Here is a 10,347-nt window from a genome sequence, read left to right on the forward strand (position 1 = left end):
ATTTTAATAAATTTGAATTTTAAAAAATGACATGAAATTTGAATAATAAAAATTGTGTGGAGTAATCGTCCACAAAGTTACTGTGATCAGCGTCTATTTTTGGAGGGGTGGAGATCACGCAACCTAATCTCTAAAACAATGGCATGGTGGTTATTCATGGCTTTCAAGATTTCATCGCCCCATTTTCTTGCGACATGGTAGGCTGGTAATCTATACCCTATCTGTGGGTATCCAATCCGGACCAATCCGTTCGGATAGGGTTGTCTATCCGATCCACTGCGGGTAGGGTAGGGTACAGTATGGGCCGGGTTTACCAGGTAGGGTAGGGTACGGGTTCAAGATGTACCCTATTCTATACTACCCGCACCCCTAATATATTATATAATATATATGTAAAAGTTATGTATGTAGTAAAAAAAAAAAAAGTGTTGAATCCACAATCTTCCTCTTATAAAAACTTGAAATAGCCACTAAATTAGTTAATGATTATATTATTTATAATTTTATGTTAGATTTCTTTAAGATTTTATTATTTTAATTTTAATTTGAACTTAATTTTTATTTTTTATTTTATTAATATGTATGAAATTTAAAATTTTAATTTTAATATGTGCTTGAAAATTTTTTTTTTCTGCGGGTAGGGTCGGGTAGGGTAGGGTTTAGAACTTTAGGGTACGGGTAGGGTTAGAGTTGAGAAATTCACAACCCGCAGACAGCGTAGGGTAGAATTTTAAAAAAGTTTTCAATCTGCGGGTAGGATTAGGGTAGAGTTCAAACCCTACCCTACCCATTGCCAACCCTAGACGTGAAGAGGATGACCTCGCTCTCATTCCCGTTCCATCCAGATCATCGTTCTGGTTAACATGTTAATACTTCTGACTCAGTGTAGCCTGCTATCATGCATCTGATGCTCAGAGATACCATGCTCCGTAACAATGGCTTCAACATCCTATCCCTCTCTAGAAAGGTGAAGTACGCCGAGCTTGTGACCCAGGTGCCGATTCGCTGCCGCTGCGATGCGCTGCCGTTCCAACCGCAATAACCGCTACGTCGCCGGTTCATTGGTGGGCCACTGTTTCGTGATGGTAAAATCGATTATCGCGAAAACTCGTACGTGTTCTATCACCCGATTGCCATCGAACGTGTATCCCTTGACGTCATTCCGAGGTCACGAACAAAAATCCTGCATCTTCTGATGGCTTCGTCGATGGAACGTATATTTGAAAAAGAAAGAACGAATGCATCGTCCATTGATGTAGGTTATGAATATTTTTTTAATGGAAGTGTCTTTTGTGAATGTGTCTTTTAAATGAATGTGTCTTCTGATGGAGGAGGGAGGTCAAAAAGGGACAGCCGTCGTGGTTGGGGGATGAGGCTAGACTTGAACGGTGAAAGATAGGATTTATTATGTTTAGTAGCGGTAATTGGGGGTGAATTAGGTTTACCATGAATGATTGGACATGTTTTTTTTTTTTTTTTTTGAAATGGACTCTAAAGTCCAGCCTAATACAAATTGGTAGGAGTTGGCAGAACCCCTCTTGGTTACCCAGCGAAATTGTATTTTTATCTATCAATTATGTGCTTGTTTGGGTGCTATTAAGTTGACAAAAAAGTTCTTTTTCAATGAAAAATATTTTTTTATTTTTCATCGTGTTTGATAAATTTCTAGTAGTAGAAATAAAAATATATTTTTTTAGAAGCTACAATTTACATCTTTTTTTCTTAAAAAAATATTTTTTACATAATAAATAAACAAAAAAGTACTTTTATATTGTTATACCCAAATATAGTTGATAGATAAAAAGATTTTTTTACATAAGATATTCAAACATAAAATTACTTTTACTTAATTTTAATATCTTTTAAAAAAATAACTTGAAAAAAGATATTTTCTTATAAGCTCATCCACACAAATTTCTTATGTTTAGATACAAAAATATAAAAGTACTTATTTATTTATTTATTATGTAAAAAATATTTTTTTTAAATTAAAAAAAAATATGTTGGTTAGTTTGGATTGGCTTTTAAAAAAAGTATTTATTTTTTTAAAAAAGATATTTTTTAATAGACAAAAATTATTTGACAATTAGATAAATCTTTTTTAAAAAAAAATTAAGTATTAAAAATATCTTTTGTTTTTATTTTTTTAAGTAAGGTATTGTTAGCATTTAAAAAAGACAAATAATTTGCTTTTTTTAATAAAAATATTTTTTTAAAAGACGGATCCAAATAAATTTTAAATTGAATAAAAATACTTTATTTAAAAAAATACTTTTTCATTCAAAAAAGCTAATTCAAACCGAAACATAAATGGTAACTTCTCAAAAAAACTTTTTTTTTTAATACTTTTACTATTAAAAATTTGTGAACGACACAATTTTTTTATTAAAAAAGATATTTTCCTATCAATTTAATAGCACTTAAATCATCATTTTATAGTAAATTATTTTATATTAATTGGCTGATTTTAAAAGTGAGAGGGAGTAATCCATCTTGAACAGAATTTCCTATAAATTAATTAAAAATCTTGATAACAAGTGTATTAAGAAATAAAAAAATGTACTGAATATATATTTTTAAAGTACTCTAATTATATCCATAAATTAATACTGGTGATTTCATGTTATTTTCTAAATTTGACAGCCAGAAAAATAAAAAATAAAAATATCACACGGTAAGTGCAGTGAGGAAAAATTAAGACATATAGTTGAGGATCTTTCAAATTCTAATAGTGTTCTTACGTGTGCAAAAAATGTATAAAAAGTCCATGAACTTGATTAAAATCTTAATTATTCAACTTCTCTAATATCATCAATTGTTAGGTAAAGTACTTATTACTAGACAATAGTATAATTAAACTTTATTTTCTTATATTTATCTTTTTTAAGATTGTATCTAGCTAGCTAGTAACATTGCTACAACAACAAATTGATTTCAAAATAACTTTGATTACCCGCATAAATCTGAGTTAGAATGAATAGCTTTACACCTGCCCTTAACTTCTTTTGTGGTTTTAGTCCTGAAAAGTTCTTTTGTTAGCACTAATAGCTTTATTTCGTTGATCCATAGACAAACAAATTGGGAAAAGGGAGATTCTTGAAACAAAAAAAAAAGGGCCATATTTTTGCCAAAAGGTTACTCTTGAAGAAAAATAAAACAAAGATAAGGATTATGATATGATATCTTGTAAAAGATTTGGATGGCTACTGTGGTGGGATACCATAATCAAAAGTATAGAACATGCAAAGTATGTTTTCGTTAATGAACAAAAAATTACTAGCTTTTCTATTGAAATTTTAGTTAGAGAATCGGATTCTCCCTTATTTTCATTCCACCATTTCATTATTTTGTTCAAAGAGTTCACCCTTTTCTGACCTTCGTTTGGTAGTAAGCTCACACTATTTATTATGGTGGTTTATGAATTCTTAAATCACAACAAATTTCTAAAACTATATACCATGTAATGCTTAAATGTTTGAACTGACAATTGGATTGTTTGCATTTTAAATTATTAACGATTTCAAAGTTGCTTTTATATTAATAATATTCACGATTTATATTATTATTCTATTAGTTTTTGGCTTTTATTTAAATAAAAAAATTATTATCTACCAATTTAAATATGGATACAAAAATATATGGTTTTGCATTTAGTTAAATAAAAAAAGTTGCATCACACACCTAAAATGTAAAAAATAAGACAAAATTATAAAGAGAAAGTACAGGGAGCCAATGGAATATTTGTATAATGTGTACGATGGAGGTTTAGGGAGTATTAGAGATATAACCATTATTGTTACCTTTTTCCATCAGCATAAGCTTCTGGAATGAGTGGTATCATGACATGGTATCAGAGCTCTAGATTCGAAAGGTCAAGAGTTCAATCTTTGGTGAATCCTTACTAATATGAGGACACTGCACGGAATCAATATTTTCTCAAAATTTCCAAATAAAAAATTATCAGAATCTCCCCGACGCTGTTGACGATGATGGAAGTGCAGTGGGTAGCGAAGCAGAGTTACTAGCGGCCAGGGCTGAGCTTGAAACGGCTGGGGTGGTGGAAGGACAAGTCGTCGGTGACGGTGGGAGTAACGAAGTTGATGAGGGGGTTGAGGAAGGAGGCATCACGTTGATTGAGGGATGCATCCAGGAGGACCGCGGGCACCTAAAGACAAGTGACGACACCGGTGCCTTGCTTGAGCTGAGATCAGATAGTGGCCAGTGTCTTATCCAAAGATATAGGAGGAGGGTCTGCAAACAGGTTGACTATGGCATTGAAGGGGGTGCTTTTCGACATGAGGACTTGGAAAATAATGCAGAGGACAGCGACAGTCAGTGTTCAAAGTTAGAGGAGCAATTGCTGGAAAACAGAAGGACCTAAGAGCAATTGCTGGAAAACAGAAGGACCTGGGAGCTGGGAAAAGAGTCAGGTGCTGTGTTGCAAGATAAGGATGTGGACATTATGGAAATCCTCCAAGCACAGAACGCATAAATAGCTCGTAAAAGAAAAGTGACAAAGCAGAAGGCGAAAATGAGACGGTGCAGACCAAAAAATAAAAACCAGGTGTGTAAAAATATTTTAAATGATTTTTAGTTCATGGAATGTTAGGGGGTTACGAGGTGATGGAAAGTTGCGAATGGTGAAAGACCTTAAGAATAAACATAAGTTAGATATGGTTGGATTAATTGAGACTAAAAAGCAGGTAGTGACGAGGTTTAACGTTACAAGAATATGGGGGCAAGATGGTTTAGGCTGGGAATATGTAGGTTCTGATGGTGCCTCTGGTGGATTATTGTTAATTTGGAATGATTTGGTGTTTAAAATAAATAATTGCTATAAGGGGGAGAGGTGGTTGTGTGTTGAAGGAGTAATATTAAAGAGTCTATTCAATTGTTCATTTATCCTGGTCTATGGTGCACATAATAGAGATGAGAAGAATCAGGTTTGGGAGGAGACTATTAAGAATTACAAGCGGATGCTGAGGTGCTTTGAGTTGATGTCAGGGCTTAGTATCAATTTTGATAAGTCCAGCTTGATTCCAATCAATTGTGATGAGCAGTGGACCCAGCGTATGCGTAACTTGTTGGGTTGTAAGGGAGACACTCTTCCAGTTAAATATCTTGGAATCTCTTTAGGTGCAAATTCGAGGTTGGTGAAGACTTGGAAGCCTATCATAGACAAAGTGGAGGAAAAGCTCAGTCTGTGGAAAGCTAAGGTGTTAAATAAAGCTGAAAAATTGGTGTTTATCAAATCTGTATTAAATAGCTTGTCAGTGTATTATTTGAGTCTATTCAAGATGCCAAAAGTTGTTGCTGAGAAGTTGATTTCATTGCAGAGAAGATTCCTGTGGTGTAAGGAAGATGGTCGAAATGGTATGGCTTTGGTAAGATGAGAAGTGGTGCAGGCTCCTAAAAAGCTAGGCGATTTGGGAGTTGGGGACGCTTTGATTCAAAACACTGCTCTGTTATTTAAGTGGTGGTGGCGGTTTGTAAAAGAAGAGTGCCCGTTGTAGAAGAAGGTAGTGTGTTCCTGCCATAATCTGAACTCAAATGAGTTACTATCAACTCAAGTACTACCTACTAGAGGAGGCCCATGGAAGGATATATGCCAAGTACATATCACAAATCAACAGATTAGGGATAAGATGGTCACAGGCTTGTCAATGGAGGTGGGTGATGGGCAACGGACTTGGTTTTGGGAGGATGTTTGGCTTCTCGGTGGGCCTCTAAAGGATCGGTTCCCGAGGCTTTTCTCTGTTTCAAACCAAGGTGGATCTGTTATAGGGGATTGTAGGTTTTGAGATGGGTTAGAGTGGATTTGGAATTTCCAATGGAGGCATGAGCTCTTTCAATGAGAATTGGAACTTTTGAGCCAATTGCATGAGGCTCTGAGACCTGTGAAACTAGTACATAACAGAGAGGATAAAGTGGTGTGAAAATATGATAGGCAAGGTATTTTTTCAACTAACTCGTTTATGCAGGTGATACAGGAGGAAATGCTACCAGAGGAGATAACCAGTTTCAGCTTTACTAGGACTATTTGGAAAGGTTTGGTTCTACCAAAAGTGGAGCTATTTGCTTAGTTTGTGCGTATAGGCCGAGTGAATACAAAGGAAAGGCTAAGCCGGTTTGGTATCATCACTGAGGAAGATAATGTTTGTGTGTTATGTAATAATGATGTGGAACATGTACATCACTTGTTTCTAGGCTGTACCTTTGCGTGGCAGGTGTGGAGTGCTTGGATATCAGCTTTTGGCCGACAATGGTCTTATCCGGGTTCGATGAAAGCATTTTTTAAGCTGGACAGACGAATCGAGGAGTAAGGAGAATCAAAGGCATCAGTTGAGGTGCTTCTGTGCGATTCTCTAGAACATCTGGATGGAAAGAAATAGCGGGATCTTCCAGAATACAAGCAAAGGCGTTGAAGAAATTATCAACATGACCTTCATCAGCGCTAACGAGTGGAGTGGTGTGGATCCCTTTTGTTGTTGATGGCTATGCCGGAGATGACTTGGAGATCAGTTGTGTTGTTTTTATTTATATTGGATTGTTGACTGTCCTTATTTGCTCTACCTTGTTGTGTTGAGCTTTTGTTTTAAAAAAATAACAAAAAACATTAAAATCAAAATTGTCTCCAATCTTTTTTTCTTATTAAAATCATTCTCAGTGTTCAAAAACGCTTTAAAAACATCATTCTCACTTAAAATATTAATTATATGATCATTTTGCCCTTGATAAAACATTCTCTTCTATCCATTAACCAGCTCTACTATCATCTTCATCTGTTCATTACTATCACCATTACAAGAGCCCCTCCCTCCTCCAAATCTCTCTAAAGCTGCTACAACAACAATACAACAACAACAAACCATAAAGCACAATATTTTTTTTTTGTATTTTGTACCAAGACAAACCAAAACACAATATTTTTCTCTGCAACAACAAAACACAAAAACCACTAGAAGTTGATGGAGCACTTCTCCTCAAAACAAACCCCAGAACACCCAACACCTACTTTTCCTCACCCATGGAGCACTAAAGATGATGATTTTATTCTTGCCAAAGTCCTCCTAGAAGCAACCGGATCTGATGCCTAATGTATGTGCCTTCGAAGAAGCCGAACAGAGAGAATCAAAACGCAGAAGGGGGGAGAGGAAGAGGAATCGAAGAAGGAGCAGAGGTTGAGCAAGACGATGCTTGCAACAAGAAAGACCATTGTTGTCGTTGTTGAACTGAGGAGAAGGGAACGACGAGAGAGAGAGAGAGAGTCCAACTTTGAAGGGAAAGTTTGGATCTGAGTTTCGGCTTTCTTCGAGACATTGTTATTGAAACCGTACCATCTAGGGCTGTTCAAATTCAAACCGATCCAAATTAAACCCCTCATCTAATCCGATCCAAACCGAAAACCAATTAAAACCGCACTAATTCTGATTTGATTGGATTCTATTTTTTACAAACCGCTGGATTGGATCGGATTTCGGATCTACTTTTCATAACCGATCTAGTCCAATCCAAACCGCACAATGTGCTATAATATTATTATTTTATTATTATATTTACAATTATAACATGTTCAATTTGTTATATATTTTTTTTATTATTCATGTATTATTATTATTTAATAAATATTTTATGTTCAAAATGTTATTTATTTATTTATTTTAACTAATCTATAATTTTATTTCTATTGTTATGTTATCGTTGGCTTTTTAAGATATTGTTAAGACTTTGTTATGTCATTGTTGATTATTTACAATTTGATGTTGAGACTTGTTATATGTATTTAATTTTTTTATTTAAAAAATCGCAAATCCAAACCAATCCAAACCGCTTGTAATCAGATCGAATCGGATCGGATTTCCAAAAAAAATTCATCCAATACAAATCGCACCACACATAAATTAAACGTTCGGATCGGATGACTTTTTCCCTTAAACCGAACCAAACCGCACCGCGAACACCCCTAGTACCATTAGAGGCCGCAATCTTCAGTGACGACAACAAGCCCGATGGAGCTGACGGACCTTGGCGGCGGTGACAAGCTTAGAAAATGAGAGAAAAAGAAAGAGAGGGGGGGTAGGGTGAGACCAGTTATCTTGATGCCGAGCTCCTCAATATTCTCTGGTACAGCGAAGGCGGCTAGGGGGCGGAGGTGAGTGGCGTGGTGGGAGAGCGAGTAGTGGTTGTGTGGAAAGGGAAGTGTAGGGAGGGTTTGGTGAAATTGAAGGGTTTTTTAAATTGGGAATTTGAGAGTGAAGAGTGATGAGTTAAACGAAGGTAGAAGATGAAAAAGAATTTGAGGTTAAGGGTATTTTAGTAAAAAAAAATTAAGAAAAGGAAGGTTTTATAATGTTTTTTAATGTTAAGGATGATTTTAATAAGGAAAAAAGGTTAGGGACAATTTTGATTTTGACCCCAGAACTTAGGGACAAAAAAAGTACTTAACCCTTAATATTATAACTTAAAGAAACACCATGCTAATTTGATTATTAATATAAACGAAGAAAAAAGTTAACCAAAGATTTCACATTTTTCACAACAACTATTCATACCATAAAACAAAAAGTACCTAGATTAACTAATAACTTCACATACTATATATAGTTATATATTTTAAGTCTTTGAGTATGAAGAAGTCTAGATTCTAAATATAATATCAATCCCAAAAGTAATATCACAAAGTTTCAAATTACCTAGATCATTACCTTCTAGTTACATAAACTCGAATTAAATTTTCTTTGTTTGGAAACCATCTTAAAAACACAGAAATATGTGGTTTTAAGTTTATGCATTTTCACAAAATCTTTTTACTTAAGACCAATTTTGTATTTCCGTTCTCTGTTTTTACTTTTTAGCACATTCATTCCCATGCTTTTAGTATTCTTTGAGGGTTCAATAACCAACTTTCAATGCTCTGATCCTCCAGTATAAAGTAGTAACTTAATAAAGTGATACGAGATATATTATGTAAAAAATAATAATTAGTCTATAAAAAATAAAGTAATAAATAATTATGAAATTATAATTATAAAAACTTACAAATCAATCAGCTTTGATGTCATTTAGTTAAGGTCTTGTAGTGATGTAGAATGACATATTTGTTTAACAATTATTTTTTTAGTATGATTTCAATGATAATTTCCAAAAAAAAAATATCAAACTAAAATGACGACAATGAAAATTGTAAAATAATGTTATGCAGAATATCCCAAAATACAAAGTAATTCCTTTATTCAATACACTTTGCTTGTAACATACTTATCTACCAATGACTTTATAAAAACAATGATAAAATCAAGAACACATATAACATAATATTATGGTATTAAATCAGAAAAAATTAGTATATCCTCTGTTTTTTTTTGTTGATGTGTCTTTTACTATCCTTTCATTTGTATTTTTTTTTCTATAATCCCTGAAAATCAAATTAAAAATTAAATGTTCAACAAGAGAACATAATGTGCATAATGTACATAATGGAACTCAGTTTACTGACTCAACCTTCAGAAATCTGGTAGACGACTTAAAAATAAAGCACTAATTCACATGATAGAACATCTTCAGGCCAATGGCTAAGCTGAAACTGTTAACAAAGTCATACTGGTTGGGTTGAAGCACCGATTGCAAGAAGCAAAAGGAGCATGGGCAGACGAGCTCCCTTAAGTTCTATGGGCATATCGGGCAACTTCCTATTCCACAACAGGGGAGTCACCTTTCCGACTTGCTTACGGAATAGAAGCCATGATCCCTATAGAAATTGTTGAAGAATCACCTAGGATTATATTCTACAATGAAGGATCCAATATCCGTGCACAAAAAGAAGAGCTCGACCTCCTTCCAGAAATCAGAGAACGAGCTTGGATTAGAGAAGAGGCATCAAAACAAAGGATGACTCTAAGGTACATCCAGAAGGCTATCAAAAGAAGCTTCATCAACAACGACCTCGTACTGATCCGAAATGACATCGGAGTTCAGAAGCCAGGTGAAGGGAAGCTAGCAACGAATTGGAAGGAACCTTACAAGATTGTTGAAGTCTTAGGGAAAGGTTGCTACAAAATATCCGATCTCCAAGAATGGGAGCTCTCGAGGTCGTGGCATGCGAGTAACCTAAAGAAATACTACAGCTAGGAAGTAATCCTTGTTCCCTGGTGTACTCTTTTTCCAACCTTAAGATTTTTTCCCTAATGAAGGATTTTTTCTAAAGCGAGATTTTAACGAGGCACCAAAGCAAGGGGATAAGGGTATTTAAACCCTTAGTAAGTAGGCTTATGTAAAGGAATTTTTCAGATATTCATGAAATTTCCACTTTTCTTCTAAAGGTTTCCTATTAAAAACGCATTAATTTAA

The sequence above is a fragment of the Arachis ipaensis genome, chromosome B4 (assembly GCF_059453495.1).
Source record: "Arachis ipaensis isolate K30076 ecotype BB chromosome B4, ASM5945349v1, whole genome shotgun sequence".
In the NCBI taxonomy this organism is placed as follows: Eukaryota; Viridiplantae; Streptophyta; class Magnoliopsida; order Fabales; family Fabaceae; genus Arachis; species Arachis ipaensis.